The sequence below is a fragment of the Hemitrygon akajei genome, chromosome 15, assembly GCF_048418815.1.
Source record: "Hemitrygon akajei chromosome 15, sHemAka1.3, whole genome shotgun sequence".
In the NCBI taxonomy this organism is placed as follows: domain Eukaryota; kingdom Metazoa; phylum Chordata; class Chondrichthyes; order Myliobatiformes; family Dasyatidae; genus Hemitrygon; species Hemitrygon akajei.
The window spans coordinates 74,388,492-74,409,770 of NC_133138.1; the positions used below are offsets into that span (position 1 = coordinate 74,388,492).

At 41.8% G+C, this 21,279-nt stretch overlaps 1 protein-coding gene across 8 annotated transcripts in view; it reads right to left on the bottom strand.

Moving 5' to 3' along the window:
• The window catches only part of n4bp3 (NEDD4 binding protein 3), a 193,050-nt gene that overhangs the window by 117,506 nt on the left and 54,265 nt on the right, over positions 1-21,279 (bottom strand). The window contains exon 2 of one of the 8 annotated variants that reach the window (XM_073067776.1): positions 16,588-17,299. The exons of the other annotated variants lie outside the window; for them this stretch is intronic. The gene's annotated coding sequence lies outside the window, so the exon portion shown is untranslated. The remainder of the gene's footprint in view (positions 1-16,587; positions 17,300-21,279) is intronic. 8 annotated transcript variants of the gene reach the window in all.

A 21,279-nucleotide genomic window follows, 5' to 3' on the forward strand; every position in this document is an offset into this window, starting at 1 on the left:
GTCTGCTCTGCCATTTCTTCGTGGCTGATCCAATCTTCCCTTCTGCCCCAATCTCCTGCCTTCTCTCTATATCCCTTCATGCCCTGACCAATCAAGAATCTATCAAGCTCTGCCTTAAATATACATAAAGACTTGGCCTCCACAGCTGCCCATGGCAAAGAATTCCACAGATTCGCCCACACTCTGGCTAAAAAACTTCCTCCTCATTCAGTAATCCTTCTGAATTCTAGTGAACACAGGCCCAGAGCCATCAACTGCTCACAATACTCCAAGTGAGGCCTGATCAGTGTTTTATAAAGTGCCAGTATTACATCCTTGCTTTTATATTCTAGTCCTCTTAAAATGAATGCAAACAACACATTTGCCTTCCTCGCCACAGACTCAACCTGCAAACTAACCTTCAGGGAATCCTACACAAGGACTCTCAAGTCCCTTTGTGCTTCAGATTTTTGTAATTTCTCTCCATTTAGAAAATAGTCAATCCTTTCATTTCTTCTGCCAAAGTGCATGACCATACACTTCCTGGCATTATATTCCATCTGCCACTTCTTTGCCCATTCTCCTAATCTGTCTAAGTCCTTTGGTAGCCTCTCCACTTCTTAAAAACTGTCTGCCCCTCCATCTATCTTCATATTGTCTGCAAACTTTGCAACAAAGCTAACAATTCCATCATCCAAATCATTGATGTATGATGTAAAAAACTGTCAGTCCCAACGCAGCCCCCTGCAGAACACCACTGATCACTGGCAGACAACCAGGAAAGGCTCCCTTCATTTCCTCTCTTTGCCTCCTGCCTATCAGCCACTGCTAGAGTCTTTCCTGTAATACCATGGGCTTATAGCTTGTTAAGCAGCCTCATGTGCGGTACCTTGTCAAAAGCCTTCTGAAACTTCAAGTATACAACATCAACCAATTCTCCTTTGTCTATCCTGCTTGCTATTTCGTCAAAGAATTCCAACAAGTTTATCAGGCAAGATTTTCCCTTGAGGAAACTATGCTGACTGCAGCCTATTTTATCATGTGCTTCCAAGTAACCTGAGACCTCATCCTTAATAATCAACTCCAATATCTTCCCAACCACTGAGGTCAGACTAACTGGCCTATAGTTTCCTTTCTTCTGCCTCTCTCCCTTCTTGAAGAGTGGAGTGACATTTGGAATCTAGTGATTCTTGAAAGGTCATTACGAAAGCTTCCACAATCTCTTCAGTCACCTCTTTCAGAACTCTGGAGTGTACACCATCTGGTCCAGGTGACTTATCTACTTTCAAACCATCCAGTTTCCCAAGATCCTTCGCTCTAGTTATGGTAACTTCACACACTTCATGACCCCTGACACCTGAAAATTCCACCATACTGCTAGTGTCTTCCACAGTGAAGACTGATGCAAAATACTTACTCAGTTCATCCTCCTTTTCTTTGTCCCCCATTGCTACCTTTCCAGCACCGTTTACCAGTGGTTTGATATACATTCTCGCCTCTCTTTTACACTTTATGTATATAACCATCTCACAGAGCTCATATAGAAACTTGGCTCATTCGCTAACTCTGCTAACAGCCATGTGAATCACCTTTCATAAGCAATATACGTCCAGGGTCGGTTTGATTTGGGGTTCAATCATATGTTAAGGAACATTGATTGTAGCAAACGCTGTGTAAATACTGTCCCATGCACAATTATTGGTCACCAAGAAATAACAGGTCGTATAGTTATATAAAATTATAAAGCGAGCATATTCACCAATTTTTCACTGTTACCAAAAGAGCTAACAGGAAAAGAAAAGGACCTATTACAGTTAAGCCAGTCCAACGTGCCCATAAACATTGGAGCTCATTTACGGAGTAGTCGGGAGCCTTACTCACTCACGTGCTGAACCCATGTTTTGTGTGAAAGGCACCAGCCTCAGTTTGAACCTCTCTCGAAGACCATCTCAGACAAACTGGATAACTCAGGAATACTGACAATTCCTCCTTTGAACCATTTATCTGCAAAAAGTACTTTATACGATGGGTCTCTCCATCGACTGGCATTTGGCAGGCTTCTTCCTTTGTGTCCCACTCTAAAGCTCCCACCAAAAGACCCCAAACCAGGTTACTGTCCTTCAGCAATCTCATCCCTCTCTGGAATCTTCTCTTGCATCCCACTGGGCAGAAAGTTACAACACATACCCAGACAATCCTGATTGGCTGGCACACATTCCTAAATTGGACAACATGGCTCTTTATCTTATCTTTAGCCGAAGCCAAAACACTCTTACTAGCAGAACATATTGCTTTTGCAGAAAATTGTTGAAATAAAATTACCCCACAGCATAGCAGTAAAATCTTAATCAGAATACTATATGTATCCGAAGAAACTTTTGGAATCCTCTTTAACGTTACGGCTAGCTTACTTTCGTATTCCATCTCTAACTTCTTAATGACTTTTTAGTTGCCTTCTGTTGCTTTCTAAAGGCTTCCAAATCCTCTAACTTCCCACTAATGTTTACTCTGTTGTATGCTCTCTCTTTGGCTTTTATGTTGGCTTTGACTCCTTTTGTTAGCCACAGTTGTGTCATCTTGCCTTTAAAATACTTCTTTGGGATGTGTATATCCTGTGCCTTCTGAATTGTTTCCAGAAATTCCAGCCATTGCTACATCTGACATTAGCCTCTCAAATTTCAGAGTGAATTTGATCATCTTATGATCACTTACCCCTAAGGGTTCTCTTACCTTAAGCTCTCTAATCAATTCAGGTTCACTGCACAACAACCAATCCAGAACAGTTGATCCCCTAGTGGGCTCAATTATGAGCTGCTCTAAAAAGCCATATCATAGGCATTTTAGAAATAACCCCTCTTGGGACCCAGCACCAACCTGATTTTCCCAATCTACCTGCATATTGAAATCTCCCATGAGATAGGCATGCAATTTCTCTCTCCCATTGGGGTTTGTAGACCACATCCTTACTACAGTTTGGAGGGGCTTTATACAACTCCCATGAGGGTTCTTTTTCCCTTGCAGTTTCTTAGCTCTATCCACAATGATTCAACACCATCTGACCCTATGTTGCCTCTTTCTAATGATTTGATTTCATTTTTTACCAACAGAGCAAATATCTTTAGATATTTTGTCTCCAGAGGTAGAGACAGAGAGATCAAGAAAGGGGAGCGGGTGTCAGAGGTGGACCAAGTGAATTTCAGGGCAGGGTGAAAGTTAGAGGAAAAGTTGATAAAATTGATGAGCTCAGCATGGGTACACGGAGCAGCGGCAATGCGGTGGTCAATGTATTGGTGGAAGTGTTGCGGAGTACAACCGGGGAAGGCTTCAAACGTACAGCGTTCTACACAGTCAGAGAGGCAGGCATAGCTGGGACCCATGTGGGAGCCTATGGCTACCGCTTAGGTTTGTAATAAGTGGAAGGACCTGAAGGAGAAATTGGTGAGGGTGAGGACCAATTCTGGGCCAGGATGTGGCTAAGTGCACTATTTGACACTATCTTGATACTGTGGGTTTGTCTAAACTGACCCTCACTTACACTAATTTATTATGGAGCATCAGGTAAACATAAATTTTCTGTAGTTGTCAATGTTCAACTGAAAGGGAAAATTTGGTAAAAGATATCACTTAACCTCCCCATCTTTAAGGTTAATCTCGCAGTTGTTTAACATACACATATTCAACTGAACGTTCAAGTTATCTTACAATTTTGTTACCTCATCCCTTACAATATTTTCGTTTAGTAACTGCTGATTATATTCCTTTTGCATAGATCAGAAAAAGTCCATGCAACAAATTCTTCTCAATCAAAAAAGACTATGACTTAAAATATCTCAAAACTCAACAGCTACGCAGCAAGTACACAGATATAAACTAGAGCTTGACAATACATTGACATTGAGTTCGAATCTGTTCAGACACAGAATTCTGCTCATCCAGGAAAGGATTGTAATGCTGCAAACGGAACTCCTCCCAAATGTACATCTGCAGTCGTTGTGGTTGGATAAAGCATCAATCCACAGGAATTTTTTTAAAGCATTTTTCCTAATGGTGTTTGCATTTCTTTGCATTGAAGCATTAAAACATAGAAAATAAAAATTCTTCATGAAGAATGTATTATTTCTTGCAGCCTTTTAAATAGGGAATACTGCCCCAGACAACCTTGTTCTGGTCTGGGCTTCAGTGCTTAATAGATGCATTCTCCACAGACACTTGATAAGGAACCTCTTGAATTCAAATCTACTGAGAACACTAAAGAGCTTGTTGGCCCAAGAAAAGGTGATGCTCGGAGTCTGGTAGCACCGTAGTTCTTCAGTGGGATGCAGTAATCGTGCCTAAATTCATCAGATTATCAAAGACTAGAAAAAAAATAGAGAGAGGGAGAAATGGCCTTATTTCCAAAAATATTGGAACTCTGAAAAGGAATGGTTTAATATTTTCCCGCAGGATAATCAGCAACAAGGATTTAAAAATAAGCATTCAGCTTCAGTGCTCCAGGTTGCATCCACGGAGGCCGCTGAAAATCCATAGTGCAGGGAAGCACTGTTGCAGCAAGACCATATCAAGCATGCATTTCCCTTTGGTAAAAAAAAATCAAAGCTGCCACAGTATCAAATGTCAAAGAGTAGACCTTGCGGCTAGTAAGTCCAAGCTGTAGAGCATGCCCTACCATAAAGACCAGATAGATATGGACACTCCAACTAGAACCTATTTCAGAACTTAAAAAGCACAATTCATTCATTTGGTCCCTCCTGCTTGCCAAACCATTGAATAAGATCTTTTCTCTCAGCACCACTGAATACCTAAAAATCTATCCAGTTTAAAGATAGATTTATATAGATGTTAGATAAAACAGTGGTTTGTGTTAGCCACATATTCATGGGAATTCAGTCTATTGAGACTAATATTTCCCACAATCTATGATCATAAACTTGTATACTTGATAAAAAATACCTCAACCTATCCTCAGACATTTGCCCCTTCAATGTCATAAACTGAGTAAATAGTCAGTCACTGCCCTGGCTCAGAAAACAGTTGGGTTTGCCTGCCCACCTTTCACTGTGACCAGCAAACTAACTGCTGTGGAAAACTTCTGTTAATTCAGCCCAGGACTGTCGATGAGGTCATCACAGAGGTAAGTGGTGAAGTGGAAGACTAGCCTAAACCTACTCAGTCTCCAAGCCGATATACAGGAGATGCAAACGCCCAATCAAGAAGCAAAAAAAGAAATTCTCTCACGCTTACTCATGTTTGCCTGGCTTGTTAACTTCACCTGGTGTGTTGATAAATTGCAAATCATTCTGCATTGAATATTAGGAAATTTCCTGTTTGCAATTCCCTCAGCAAGAATTCGATCATCTACGTGGGCACTAGAGAAATTCCAAATGGCGTTTTTTTTTTGTTTTAAGCTCTCTTTTCATCATCAAATTTTTTAAAAGTCTTACTTTTGCCATCCAAACAGGACAGAGCTGGCTCATTACTGTTGTGTGAATGACATGAGATTTTCTTCACTCTTCAGGAAGACAAACTGAAATGGGAGCAGGATTTCACATCGTCAGTGTATTTCAAAATGCTTCAGAGCCATTACAGTAATTGAATTCTCTCCATCATCAAAATAATGCAGCTGCCAATTTACTAAAATTTTATCCTAACTGTAAAGCTGTACATTAGTAATGTAATTATGGCATCAAGTGCTAAGAGGTGAATTCTTCAAAACTAATTAGTGAAGTTAAATGGTGGAGAGTCTTGTAGTGAGTCAAAGGTCAAAATTGAAGATGGTTTGGTGGCAGCAAGGCTGGCTACGAAACACAAACGGCACCAACAGATGGTGTATTTTGAATGTATAAAACTTAATCTTCATATTTTCCAGTTCCTTGATTAAACAGAAGCATTCTGATCCTTCCCAAAGCTACAAAACTGATATCCTACCCAATGCCAGAACTGTGCAATTCCACTCCCACTATCTTTACCACCTCACTGCAGCAAAATCTTCCCTTCTGCTCCTGTTGCCTCTAACTTCCAATTACATTGGAGCCATCTTTTCTAGCTAACCTCCTCAGTCTTACCTTTAACTTAAATACTCAATTAAAACAACAATATTTTGGCTCAGACACACACAACTTAAAAAAAAAAGCAATGAATTCAAGGTGGGTATCTTTTCCAAACATGCTTTACTTGTTCTAGATGCAAAGACTTTAAAACAAAACTGAGACATGCATTGGTCAAATGCAGCTACACATAGTCAGGTCTCCCCTGGGTTCAATTCACCTTTCTCCTTTGTTATCACTGGTCCCTGTTGGATCTTTGACCCAGGACATAGTAAGCATAATTTCCTCTAGTTTTGTTCAACTTTACCTTCTTCATTCCCCAGTCTATTGCTCTAAACCCAATATGGGGTTTATCCTCAGCCTACCATTAATGATAATGCCTTACAATTCCTAGGCCCCCTTGTTGGGATCTCCCTCACATGTACCTCTCATCTTGCAGCAACTGTGTTCAAGAGTAACTCTTAGAGAGAATGTTCAAAACCTTTTTAAAAGTGTAGTGTTCACAATCAAGAACATTTCAGGGCTCATACCAGGAAAACTCAAGGTTTTACGTACTGAGCAAATGCTGTCAAGATCTGAAGTCTACCACAAATGTGTTCCATTTTCCCCCAAATACGCAACAAACATTTGTCCCCAATAAAACGGTTCTTAAACTGTGGCTTCAGCTCTACAATTGTTAACAACAACTTTGACTGCATCATACCAATTCCTATGTCTTGCTCTCACCCCAATCTCCTTCGAAACAGAAAAAGGGTAGAGTTCTCCTTTTCTCAGTTTTCACTCTCCACATTCAACAGATCATCCTCAGCAGTTTCTGCCACCTTCAAAGAGAACCACCACTGAATATCCTTCTCTTCCTTCCCTTTCAGCATTTCGCAGTGACCTTCCCCTTCATGACTTCCTGGTCCACTCTTCTCTTGTCAGCATTCTCCCCTAGTTCTTTTAGTACTTTCCCTGACAACTGCAGGTGTACCAACACTTGCCCTTTCACCTCTTTCCTTCTAAGGACCCTATTGTGACTGTGACTAAGTCCCTGGAGAAACTGCAGAAATTGTAGATATCATAGTCTTCATTCATCATGACAAACAGACATTTTCTTGGAAATGCTCGATACAGTCCCTCAAACTCAAAAGTACATCACATTTTTTATATCTTCAAGATCAAAGCTAACAGTAGGTGATTCAATTCAATTTTAATTAGTTACAGAAACCATGTTTACTTCAATACTTTGGGTTGACAAATGGCTCCTTTGAGGTACATCTTTACAGTGGAAGGACATCGCAATTGATTAGACAACTCTGAAGATTCAAACGCCTTTGCTGGGAGAAAGTAATTTACAGATATTCTCAGAACATTTGATGGCAGACAGCCACATGACCAACTATCGAGAGGTTTAAGTGATGGTATCAGTCTGGTCCACAAGCTTCCTTGAACTTGTTTACAAAGGTGCAAATTACTTAAACCCATCACTCAAACCCAGGATTGATGCAGGCCAATTAACACAACCCGATTGTCTTAACGGTACTAGACACTGTTAGAGCTCTAGAAAATTACAAGGATACCAGGAAGGAGCTTAAGAATGAAATTAGGAGAGCCAGAAGGGGCCATGAGAAGGCCTTGGTGAGCAGGATTAAGGAAAACCCCAAGACCTTCTGCAAGTAATGCTCAGTCCACTGCTGTTCACTCTGCTGACTCATGACTGTGCTGCAACACACAGCTCAAACCATATCATCAAGTTCACCGATGACACGACCGTGGTGGGTCTCATCAGCAAGAACGATGAGTCAGCTTACAGACAGGAGGTGCAGCGGCTAACGGACTGGTGCAGAGCCAACAACCTGTCTCTTAATGTGAACAAAAGTGATGGTTGTTGACTTCAGGAGGTCACGGAGCGACCACTCCCCGCTGAACATCGACGGCTCCTCGGTAGAGATCGTAAAGAGCACCAAATTTCTTGGTGTTCAGCTGGTGGAGAATCTCACCTGGTCCCTCAACACCAGCTCCATAGCAAAGAAAGCCCAGCAGCGTCTCTACTTTTTGCGAAGGCTGAGGAAAGTCCATCTCCCACCCCCCATCCTCATCACATTCTACAGGTTGTATTGAGAGCATCCTGAGCAGCTGCATCACTGCCTGGTTTGGAAATTGCACCATCTCAGATCGCAAGACCCTGCAGCGGATAGTGAGGTCAGCTGAGAACATTGGGATCTCTCTTCCTGCTATCACGGACATTTACACTACACACTGCATCCGCAAAGGAAACAGCATTATGAAGGACCCAAATGCACCCCTCATACAAACTCTTCTCCCTCCTGCTGTCTGAGAAAAGGCACCGAAGCATTCGGGCTCTCACGACCAGACTATGTAACAGTTTCTTCCCCCAAACTATCAGACTCCTCAATACCCGAAGCCTGGACTGACACCTTGCCCTATTGTCCTGTTTATTATTTATTGTAATGCCTGCACTGTTTTTGTGCACTTTATGTAGTCCAGTGTAGGTCTGTAGTCTAGAGTAGCTTTCTCTGTGTTGTTTTTTTTATTACGTAGTTCAGTCTAGTGTTTTGTACTGTGTCATGTAACACCATGGTCCTGAAAAACGTTGTCTCATTTTGACTATGCACTGTACCAGCAGTTACGGTCCAAATGACAATAAAAGTTGACTTGACTTGACTTGAAGTATATGAAGAGCAAGAGGATGAGCTGTGTGAGAACAGGACCAATCAGGTGCAATAGGGGAAACATGTGCATGGAGTCTGAGAAGGTTGCGGAGGTACTTAATGAATACTTTGCTTCAGTATTCACCAGGGAAAAGGACGTTGGGAATTGTGGGAATTGCTTACAGTGGACTGAGACGTTTGAGTAGAGACATCAAGTAAGAGCATGCACTAGAGCTATTGAAAGGTATTAAATTAGATAAGTCACCGGGACCAGATGATATATAACCCAGGCTGCTGTGTGAAGCGAGGGAGGAGATTGCTGAGCCTCCGTGATGATCTTTGCATCATCAATAGGGACGGGAGAAGTACCAGAGGGTTAGAAGTTTGCAAATGTTGTTCCCTTGTTTAAGAAAGGGAGTAGAGATAACACAGGAAATTATAGACCAGTGAGTCTGACTTCAGTGGTGGGCAAGTTGCTGAAGATCCTGAGAGGCAGGATTTATGAGCATTTGGAGAGACATAATCTGATTAGGGATAGTCAGCACAGCTTTGTCAAGGGCAGTTCGTGCCTTACGAGCCAAAATTGAATTATTTGAGGATGTAACCTAACACATTGATGAAGGTAGAGCAGTGGATGTAGTGTATATGGATTTCAGTAAGGCATTTGGTAAGGTTCCCCATGTAAGGCTTATTCAGAAATTACTGAAGCATGGGATCCAAGGAGACCTTGCTTTGTGGATCCAGAATTGGCTTGTCCACATAAGGACAAAGGTGGCTGTAGATGGTTTGTATTCTGTACGGAGGTCGGTGACCAGTGGTGTTCCTCAGGGATCTGTTTTGGGACCCCGCCTCTTTGTGTTTTTTAATAAATGACTTGGATGAAGAAGTAGAAGGGTAGGTTAGTAAGTTTGCTGATGACACAAAGGTTGGGGGTGTTGTAGATAGTCTGGAAGGTTATCAAGGTTGACAGCAGTACCGACAGGATGCAGAAATGGGCTGAGAAGTGGCAGATGGAGTTCAACCCAGATCATTTTGGTAGGTCAAATTTGAAGACAGAAAATAGCATTAATGGTAAGACACTTGGCAGTGTGGAGGATCAGCGCAAGTTGACAGTGTTGTTAAGAAGGTGAAGGGCATCGATTGTGTGGATAGCCAGGGCTGAAACAGCTAACACAAGGGGGCATCGTTTTAAGGTGCATAGAAGTAGGTACAAGGAGGATATCAGAAGTAAGTTTTTCCACACAGAGAGTGGTGGGTGAGTGGAATGCACTGCCAGCAATAGTGGTGGAGGCGGATACAATAGGGTCTTTTAGAGACTCTTGGATAGGTATGTGGAGCTTAGAAAAATAGAGGGCTATGCGGTAGGAAAATTCTAGGCAGTTTCTAGAGTAGGATACATGATTGGCACAACATTGTGGGCCGAAGGGCCTGTAATGTGCTGTAGATTTTCTATGTTCTATGTTTTACGATTGCCTGATGCATATGCCGATGTCTCATGTTCACCATTTTGCAAACCATATCTCTTACAGACAGTATTGTTTATTTATAAAAGTGCTCTTTTAACTTCAATTCCAAAAAGAGAAAACCTGCAGATGCTGGAAATCCAAGCAACACACACAAATGCTGGAGAAACTCAGCAGGTCAGGCAGCATCTATGGAAAAGACTACAGTTGGCGTTTCAAGCCAAGATGTTCAGCAGTGACTTTTTTTCCCAATCTAGTGTACTGTAATTAGTGTTCAAAATGTGATCTCCTCTACACTGGGGAAACCAAATGCAGATTAGGTGACTGCTTTGTGGAGCAGAGGCCTTCACTCTACAAAGTGATCCTAAACTTCCCATCACTTTAATTCTCTGCTCCACTCACACTCTAACCTGTTGGTATGTGATCTCCTGTACTGTTACATGAGACCCAAAACAAGACTGGAAATCAGCTTGTCATCTTCCTTCTGGGCACATTGCAGGATTCTGTGCTCAATATGGAATTCTACAACCTAAGAGGCTGATTTCTTTGTCTTTAGCAGTCATTCATCTGTGATGTGGGATAAGATTGTTTGTTTCTCTTCCCAGGTTTTCCCCCTTTGGGAATGGAGGACTTGCCCTGCATTGCATTTTACAGTTCCGACATTATTTGTCAGTGTTCTCACTCTAGCTGCTTCCATTCATTCACTGACCTTACCCACCTGGTTATCTTATCAATCGCCCACCCTCCTTTCTCACCTCTGACAAAGATTCTTAGAACTGAAACATTGACTCTGCTCTGCTCGCCAGAGAAAGCAGGATCTCCCAGTGGCCACACATTTTAATTCCACGTCCCATTCCCATTCTGATATGTCTATCCATGGCCTCCTCTACTGTCAAGATGAAGCCACACTCAGGTTGGAGGAACAACACCTTATATACTGGCTGGGTAGCCTCCAACCTGATGGCATGAACATTGACCTCTAACTTTCGTTAGTGCCCCCCCTCCCCTTTTTACCCCATCCCTGATTTATTTATTTCCCCCTCTTTCTTTTCTCTTTCTGCCCATCACTCTGCCTGTTCTCCATCTCCCTCTGGTGCTCCCCTCCCCTTTCTTTCTCCCTAGGCCTCCCGTCCCAGGATCCTTTCCCTTCTCCAGCTCTGTATCCCTTTTACCAATCACCTTTCCAGCTCTTAGCTTCACCCCATCCCCTCCTGTCTTCTCCTATCATTTCGGATTTCCTCCTCCCCCTCCTACTTTCAAACCCCTAACTATCTTTCCTTTCAGTTAGTCCTGACAAAGGGTCTCGGCCCAAAATATCGACAGTGCCTCTTCCTATAGATGCTGGCTGGCCTGCGTTGACTCTGTTCATCTTTCCAAAGGTGCTGTCTGATCTGCTGAGCATTTCTAGCATTTCTTGTTTTTTATTGATGGGCCAAAATGCCTAAATGTCTTATGGTCTTATGATCTATTTTGAATTTCCGACATGTGCATTTTGATAATCTTCCATTTGTTTTTATATCTTAGTATTAAAAGAAAGGTCCTTGTTATCACCTATTTATATTTCACATTCCTGAGCTCCCATGCATAGGATGTAGTCAGACAGAACCACAGTCCAGCTTTTTTTCCACGCACTCTGGATTCCATTTCAAATACCAGTCACAGTGATTGCATGAAATTCGAACCCCTAGCAAAGGACATCTGACAATGATCTCCAATTCTGTATCAGCAAGCAAGCCATTGTAGACTGTGCTCGGCAGACCTGACAAAAAGATCCCAAGTAACTTCATCAGCACCAGGTAAACAGTCGCAGCACTTGCCGCAGGGCAAATTTAAACATGTAAGCTATAAATAACATCACAGGAGAGCTTTTAATCGGGACACTCCATTAAAAACAGGCATTCAGTAGAAATTAAGCAGAGCTCTTCAGGGCATTAACGTCTTTATTGCTTCCTAAACCATACAAAGAAAAACATTTCCATGGATTTGAGACACCATTTAATTATCAGGTGTCTACTATTAATCAGCTCCTTCATTAGTGACCAATTGTAGCTTTCTGCCAGCAGGAAACTGAACTTTATATATAAAAAGAGTTTCTCTGGTGTAATTGAAATGAAACAGCAAACAAAACTACATATTTTAGAAAGAATATTAACATAGATTTCCTAAAGAAATATCACAGAGTGTCCATAATGAAGTCTTGCAACACAGTTTATTTGGGATGAGTTCCAATAAGGAATTGCCATCATTACTCCCAAGGATCACTCTTCTTGAAGAAAATTAAATGCAAACATCCAAATGTTACTGACAGAGAAAGATCATAACTCGCTTTTATGAGTTCCTGATGAAGTAAGTTGCTTCCTGGCACAGTGTTTACATGATTAGATTCTCAGCCCTGATGGAGCACAAGAGCACTTAAACGCAATGAATATCTGAGTAAACAAAGCTTTTATTTTCCATCCCCATTAGTTTCTGACACCTTCAAATTAAATCTGGAAACAAATTCAAGAGCACAGTATCCTCTTTCATTAACGTCATCGATCAATCAATTCATGATGAATGACTCCTTTGTCAAAACGATGTAATTAGTAAGATGAGGTAGATGCGAAATTACTATTTCACAAGGCAGAAAGCTTATTTGGTCCAAAAATTTAGAATTGAGTACAACAATGACATTTCAGGAAAATCCAGTCATATCAAGCAGGCATGAATGTCTGAAGGAACTGGATTGTACTAATCCAATACCCTTCTGATTGATGAAAGGATCTAAAGTAATTAATATCTGCTATAAGACCAGAGTTTTGGCCAGAAACAAACAATAATTCTGTGTAATTGCATTGCACCCTAAACAAAAAGGTAGAAACAACAAAGAATACTTGTGCAGTTCATGCATCTCTGCACTTCAAGGAAATAATGCAGCAGGTTTGCACATTATTAAGTGGGCAAACCAATACTTCAGGTTCTTGGTGTTTGAAGACAATGACCTCAGGAGAAAGAAAGTGCTATTATTGAAGAGAGCCTTGATTTAGATTCTGATTTGCAGTCCTTTCAGCAATGTTGATGTTGGTCAGCTTTAACATTAGAGTAACAACCAGGGTTCAAGACTGAATTTGAAACCAAAAAACCTCCAAATCTGAAATGAGAATGCCATCTCAACTAAATGAATACTGCATGAGAACTTTTACTTCCACTAGGGAAGCCCTACCTGCACTGCTGTGACTTGATCCAACTTTACACGTTGTGGGATCACCAGTGACAAAGTAGATACAGGCTCCTTCTCATGGTGCTCCCACTGTTGCCAGACTCTGACTGCCAGGGATGAGGATGAGGATTTTTATATTGCAGCGTTCGGCAATGCAACACCACCACCGTGGCAGGAGGTAAACATTCTCTGCATATCACGTGGTAATGGGCGAGCTTGCATTCATTTGAAAAGGAGTGTTTGATGATTGAGTAACAATGCCTTAAAGAATTAAAACTAACTTCAAACAAGAGCTATATGCCCAGAAAATGACACGATGTATCAAGAGTGGCCTGAAGGGGAGGATGATTTATTTAATAAAGAGGCTTCTCGGGTGGAAAGAGATGTCCAGGGAACACAATCATAGCTCTGGGAAGGAACAGAATAAGTAAGATCTGTTATGTTTTGTAACTCCAAAACATAAAACTATTTGGGAAAAAAAAACAAGGAAGTCTGGAATGAGAGTCTATATTTGGTTTTAACTACAAGCAAGTTGCGTACATATGACATGGCAGAACAATGGTGTATGCCATTTATGTACTTCTACACACAGGTCACAATGCAATATGCAAACAGAGATGGCTTAATCAAACAATACTTACATTATTACTGTAATATTACTCAATACACAACACTCCTCCCAAACTCCAACTCAATATAGAATGCATCTCAACTTACACACACACATTACATACAGCGCCTATAAAAAGTATTCACTCCGTTTGGAAGTTTTAATGTTTTATTCTTTTACAACATTGAATTGCAGTGGATTTAATTTGGCTTTTTTGACATTAATCAACAGAAAAAGACTCTTTGGTGTCAAAGTTAGAATAGATCTTTACCAAGTGATCTAAAGTAATTACATATATAAAACTAAAATAATTGATTGCGTAAGTATTCACCCTCTTTAATATGACACATCAAATCATCACTGGCACAGCCAACTGGTTTTTGAAGTTACATAATTAGTTAACTGGAAGGTCCAACTGCTGGTGAGTCAGTATCCTGGCAGAAACTACACCATGAAGGCAAAAGAACACTCTATACATCTCCATTTAGATGTTGCAATTTTATTCACACCGACTTTCATTCCTGGCTGCAAATCAATTCCATCTCTATCTGCTATTTCCATTGATACAAATATTTCAACTGCTCTTTTAAATGTAATTTGTGCTTCAGTTAGGGTCATTTTTTAATGTTCTCTTGTAAGATTCCACAAACTAAATGATCTCTCAGATAGATAGATAGATAGATAGATAGATACTTTATTCATCCCCATGGGGAAATTCAACTTTTTTTCCAATGTCCCATACACTTGTTGTAGCAAAACTAATTACATACAATACTTAACTCAGTAAAAAAATGTGATATGCATCTAAATCACTATCTCAAAAAGCATTAATAATAGCTTTTAAAAAGTTCTTAAGTCCTGGCGGTTGAATTGTAAAGCCTAATGGCATTGGGGAGAATTGACCTCTTCATCCTGTCTGAGGAGCATTGCATCGATAGTAACCTGTCGCTGAAACTGCTTCTCTGTCTCTGGATGGTGCTATGTAGAGGATGTTCAGAGTTTTCCATAATTGACTGTAGCCTACTCAGCGCCCTTCGCTCAGCTACCGATGTTAAACTCTCCAGTACTTTGCCCACGACAGAGCCCGCCTTCCTTACCAGCTTATTAAGACGTGAGGCGTCCCTCTTCTTAATGCTTCCTCCCCAACACGCCACCACAAAGAAGAGGGCTCTCTCCACAACTGACCTATAGAACATCTTCAGCATCTCACTACAGACATTGAATGACGCCAACCTTCTAAGGAAGTACAGTCGACTCTGTGCCTTCCTGCACAAGGCATCTGTGTTGGCAGTCCAGTCTAGCTTCTCGTCTAACTGTACTCCCAGATATTTGTAGGTCTTAACCTGCTCCACACATTCTCCATTAATGATCACTGGCTCCATATGAGGCCTAGATCTCCTAAAGTCCACCACCATCTCCTTGGTCTTGGTGATATTGAGACGCAGGTAGTTTGAGTTGCACCATATCACAAAGTCCTGTATCAGTTTCCTATACTCCTCCTCCTGTCCATTCCTGACACACCCCACTATGGCCGTGTCATCAGCGAACTTCTGCACATGGCAGGACTCCGAGTTATATTGGAAGTCTGATGTGTACAGGGTGAACAGGACCGGAGAGAGTACGGTTCCCTGCGGCGCTCCTGTGCTGCTGACCACCGTGTCAGACCTACAGTCTACATCATTAATCCCATCACTGAGCTGACAATGCTCAGACAATATCTTCGATTCACCCACATACACTGACGTAGACACCCCTTCCATTTGATTCTGCTTATGAAACCTAAAGTGTTCTGCAATCAACAAAGGTTTTAGTTCTAAATGTTCCCGAATTACATTCATGATATCAGCAAAGCTCATTTTGGTTGGTTTAGTTGGAGCAGTCAATCTTTGAAACAAACTGTATGCCTTTCCATCCAATGCACTCAGCAAAACTGGTACTTCCTTCTCACTTGCTATTCCATTTGCTTTAAAATACTGATCAATTCACTCAGCATACATGTTCCAGTTATCTCTTGTACAATTGAACACGTCTGCTTTTTTAAAAATTTATCATCACATGGTAATCACTGTATGAAACTGTGAATTTGACTTTTTTCCAGTTTTTTAACCCAAACATCTCCTTTAACGAAGAAGTACGTGTTGCGTTTTTTTTACTTGACCTTTTCTTGCTGTGTTTTTCTGTAAACTCTTGCGTCTCGCTGTGCTTCAAAAAGTAGGTAGCAGGCTCAGGTTTGTTTAAATCTTGCTCATTGCCTCTGTTATGTTTTGTAAATCATACAATCTAATTGGAAGAAAAACAAGGAGGTCCAGAATGCAAGTCCAACATTGTTTTTACTTAAAGTGAGGTGCATTAAATATGATGTGGTGGCAAAATGTCATATGTCACTTATGTACTTTTACATATACTGTAACTCACAATGCATTAAACATCACAGAATGCTTAATCAAGCAATATATTTGCAATATTATTCCAAGTATTACTGAAATATTAAATACACAGCAAGATTGTGTAGACAGCAGAATCCAACACAATAACCCACTTTTGCTTGGTGCATTGAAGACAGTATGAGTACTGCTTCCTGCTCACTTTATAAACTGGAAAACTCCAAGACTGCTTTTGATCTCCTCCTTACTCGTACCTTCACATGATCCATCTCTAACTCTCCTCTTCCCCTCCTCAACTTCTCCACCTCAGGCACTGGATAGTGATCAATGTCCATTACAAGACCACAGCCTCCCAGCCAACCTCCTCCAATCTCATTTCCTGCATAAAAAATACAATCTGTTCTCCCAAGCTCTCCCACGGGGACTAAAAAAAGTCATGCAAGGCAATTTTCAGATCACAAAACAAAGTACAGAGACAAGAAGTCAGATTAATCTTTAAGTGAACCATACTCCAGTTGCTTTTACCCTTCTTGCAATTTCACCAATATTCCTCATTCTCTGATGATAGTTAACATCATACCTAATCTCCAGGGGTAGCCAGCATCCAATATAATATTTCAAAAAAATTAGAAAATTGAAGAAATTTTATTTGTATGTTGAAGTATCAAGATTATGAATTTGCCACTAGACAGAATCTGCCACTGAACACATTGATTTAAAAAGTATTTATCAACAGCAGAGACAATCAAAGCAGCTCTCTGCATCGGTGGCGCCTGGCAGGAATTGCGGACTACAGCAGAAGAACAATGGCCTTTATCAGAACCATCTCTGTACGTAAATCAAATGTTCCCCAACCCAGCAACACACAGGCATACAATTGTTAAAAGAAACGCAGTCTAAATTCAGTAGCTCATTCAGGGAATCCGACATCTTTCCCACGCTTCCGAACCTCAACTGGTACAAAGTCTGAAAGAAAAAAGTACATTCTGTAACACCATAAAAGAAAGACCAAATTAAAACAAGTATGGTCTTAAACTTAGCCAGTTCAAAACATACACTGGGTGAATCAGCAGGTTTTATCTCCTCAGTTTGGGTTAGCTGATTGGGGATAAAAACCTGGAATTATTTAACAACTCAAAAGCTTTTTCCTTGAACTTTATTAGAACTCTTCACTTTTCCTTTTAAATTCCAATCCAGTCTTTTGCAGAGCTGTACTTAAATTTTGTTCAATACTCCGCCATAAAAAATTGAATGTCAAGCTGGCTCCTCATTCCTTCAACTCAGCCTCAAAAGCTTCAGGTAATGCCACGCCAAGGTAACCGATGCTACTACCAACACTAAGGGAGCATTAATATTCCAGATTGCACCAAAGACCTACCTCAATGCATTATGTGGAAGTCACAGTGAGAAACTGGTGCTTACAGGTTTCCCCTGCAATCTGAAGGTAGAGCGTTTCTAGGAAACCATTTGTAAACCGAAGTGTCATAAAGCGAAGATGCAATTACCATTAATTTATATGGGAAATATTTTTGAGTGCTCCCAGACCCAAAAAATGACCTACCAAATCATACCAAATAACACATAGAACCTAAAATAATAGTAACATATAGTAAAAGCAGGAACGATATGATAAATATACACCCTATATAAAGTAGAAATATTGTATGTATGGTGTAGTTAAACATCAAAATCAGGAAGACAGTGAGCCAAAGTCAATTTGGAGTGTATCGGCACGTGCATGCATACGTACACACGTACACGCATGCGCAAACAACTACCTGCACAAGGTTTCACAGTCATTGTAGTCTTTCTTGGGGTAAACACACGTATAAAGCAGGTGTCTTTTTCGAAAAAGCGAAAATCCTCTTTGGTTAGTGAAAACAGGTACTAATGTAGGCCTTTCGTAACAGCGAGCTGCCGTAAAGCGAACGTTCGAAAAATGGGGGACACCTGTATTGGGTGGGATTGATTCACCATGGGCTGCTTTGCCTTCAACTGCCAAAGCACTAAACATTGTTTCTCTAAATTCACCTCCTCTCTCTGGTCCTCTTAAAATGGTCTTCAGAATGAACTTTTGGACATTCACCTTTAAACGCCGTGTAGCTCTGCACCAATTTTACTCAATGAAGCACTTTTGGGATGCTCATAGCTCGAAAAAGGTGCTAAATAAATGGAAAGCTGTGTTTGTTTTGCAATTAGGCAGGATGCACAAGCGTGTGTTTTTTTTAAAAAGCTTGAATCCTTCTTTTCCGCCAGGCAACTGTGGATGCATTTTGTCCTCACAGATGGGATGGCATAAAATACATCACGATTGCTCATTTTGGTGATTTGGGTTCAATTGGAATGTGATTTGGGATAACCCAAGAGGAAGAAAGGCACCATACAAGTATAAATGTGTTTGTAATATGCTCATAATACTCCATTTGAATAATTCCACACCCTGTTGACTGAATACAAAATTGTTTAGCAGTTATAAAGCAGCAAAAAAAAAGCAACTTTTGGCCTCCTAAATCTGTGCTGATCATTGACACTAACCCACACTGCTCCCATTTTATTCTTCCTGTATTCCCATGACTTCCCCACAGATTCTAAAACTGCTGGAATAGTCCACAGAGAAAGGTGGAATGTTTAAGAAATGCAAAAGCAACCTGGATAAGTTGAGCACTCGGCCAAATCTCCACCCCATCTGTCACCAGCATCTTGTTCAAGTATGTTCTCTATTTAACCAGTGCTTTCCTAGAAGCCATGGTTTAGATGTATTTTGAATCACTCTGCATGAAACAGCTTTCAGATGACTTGAGCAGAACAAAACGGTAGTTAGACAGAACAAGGTGGTTTGTTCCAGCTCTGGCAACTCTGGTACAATCCTCGCTTCCGGTGCTGTCTTTGTGGAGTTTCCTGATCTCACTGTGATCATATAGATCTCCTCAGGGGGTTCTATTTTGCTCCCACACGCCAAAGACATGCATGTCAGTGGGTTAACTGCTGACTAAGTTGCTGCCAGCATGCAGATGAGGGCACTGATGGGAATTTGGAATGGACGAATTGAGATTCACCCAGCTTGATTACCATTCTCGAGGCTGCTGGGTACTACTGCTCCTCCTCTTCCACCACCAACCCTGGTCTCGCAGGCTCCCCTCTACCCCTTATCACCCTTCATTTCCATTAGTCCACATCTTCCCTTCCACCCCACTTTCCCTAAACACTCCTATCCCCCTCTCTCCTCTGACCCCTCCAACCCTCTACCCTCCTTCGATCCCAGCTCTAACCCCTGCCGTGTCGTCATTGTCTCCTTGGACCATGCCCTCCTTGAGTTGGCACATTCTGTCCTCAGCACGAGCATTACCTTTGTCCTCCTCTGCCCATATCCGAGTTCCACTCCTACCATGACACCCAGCTCCTCTTCAGTTGCCTCCATCTCTGAGCCTACTTCTTTCACAAAGATTCCCCCACCCGCCATTGATGACCCCTTCTGCTGTCTTCAACCCTCTCCTCTTCCTAGAGACCCTGCTCTGGCTTTCTGTCCACTCCGGATCTTTTCATCTCTAATTGATGATAAGATGTCCACTGGCCCAACTTCAGCACTCCTCTCTTCTCCTTGAGATGGCACACCCGGAGGCCGCCCTCATCGTCACCAACGACTTTAATAGAGCGTCACTAACTAAAATCTCTGTGGAGTTTTGTCAACACATCCAGGTGAGCACACGGGGAGGTAGCATACTCGACCACTGCTACTCTCCCTTCCGCAATGCTTACAAAGTGCTCCTCCGTTAACCATTTGGAAAATCAGATCACGCCACTTTGCTGCTGCCAAAGTACAGGCAAAAGCTGAAACAAGAGGCGGCCATAGTTAAAACCGTCCACTGTCGGCCCGTCCCATCAGCCTCCATGCTGCAGGACTGCTTTGATGATGTCACTGGAATGTCTTCCATGATGAGGCTGTCTCCGAGTTCACGGATGGGGTCACGAGTTTCATCTAGAAGCGCTTTGAGGATGTTGTCCCCCAGAAATCAGTCAGGATCTATCCAAACCAGAAACCCTGGATCAACAGTTCCATACAAGCAACACTCATTGCTCAACAGAGAGCTTGCATTACTGGTAATCAGCAAGAGCTCAAGAAATGCAGCTACGATCTGTGCAAAGTCATCAAGGCAGCAAAACACCAATACAGGTACAAGATTCAGACTCAACTCTCCACCAATAACACACACAGCTTATGGCAAGGTCTGCACACCATCACAGACTTCAAAGCTAAATGCAGTGGAGTTTCCAACATTGATGCCTCTCTCAGATGAGCTAAATCTTCTCTACGCTCAATTTAATACTGCCAACACTGTAGGAGGAGTCCTACAGCTCCCCGAGGAGTCCTAAAGTTGATGTGACCTGCAGGTTGGTCATCTAAAGCCGAAGTACGCAGGTGTTTCCCACGAGTGGACAGCCACAAGGCTGCGGGACTTCATGGCATCTCAGGGCGGATACTCAGGATGCGTGCGACACAAATAGCAGGAGTGTTTACAGATATTTTTAATCTTCCCTCTCCCAGTGTAGAGTGCCCTCCTGCTTCAAAACATCCACCGTTGTCCGTGTACCTAAATAGACCAAGGAAACATGTCTGAACAACTGCGTCCTGTGGCACTCACCTCAATAATAAGCGAATGCTTTGAGAGGCTGGTCAAGGACTACATCTGCAGCATGCTACCACCCACACTGGACCCCTACAATTTGCCTACTGACACAACTGATCAACAGATGATGCAATAGCCGCAGCTCTACACATCGTCCTTACACACCTGGAGAACAGGGATGCTTATGTGAGAATGCTGTTCTTGGACTACAGTTCAGCATTCAACACCATAATTCCCTCCAGGCTCAAGAAGAAGCTCAGAGATCTCGACCTCCACCCTCTCTTGTGTAGCTGGATCCTGGACTTCCTGTCAGATCGCCAG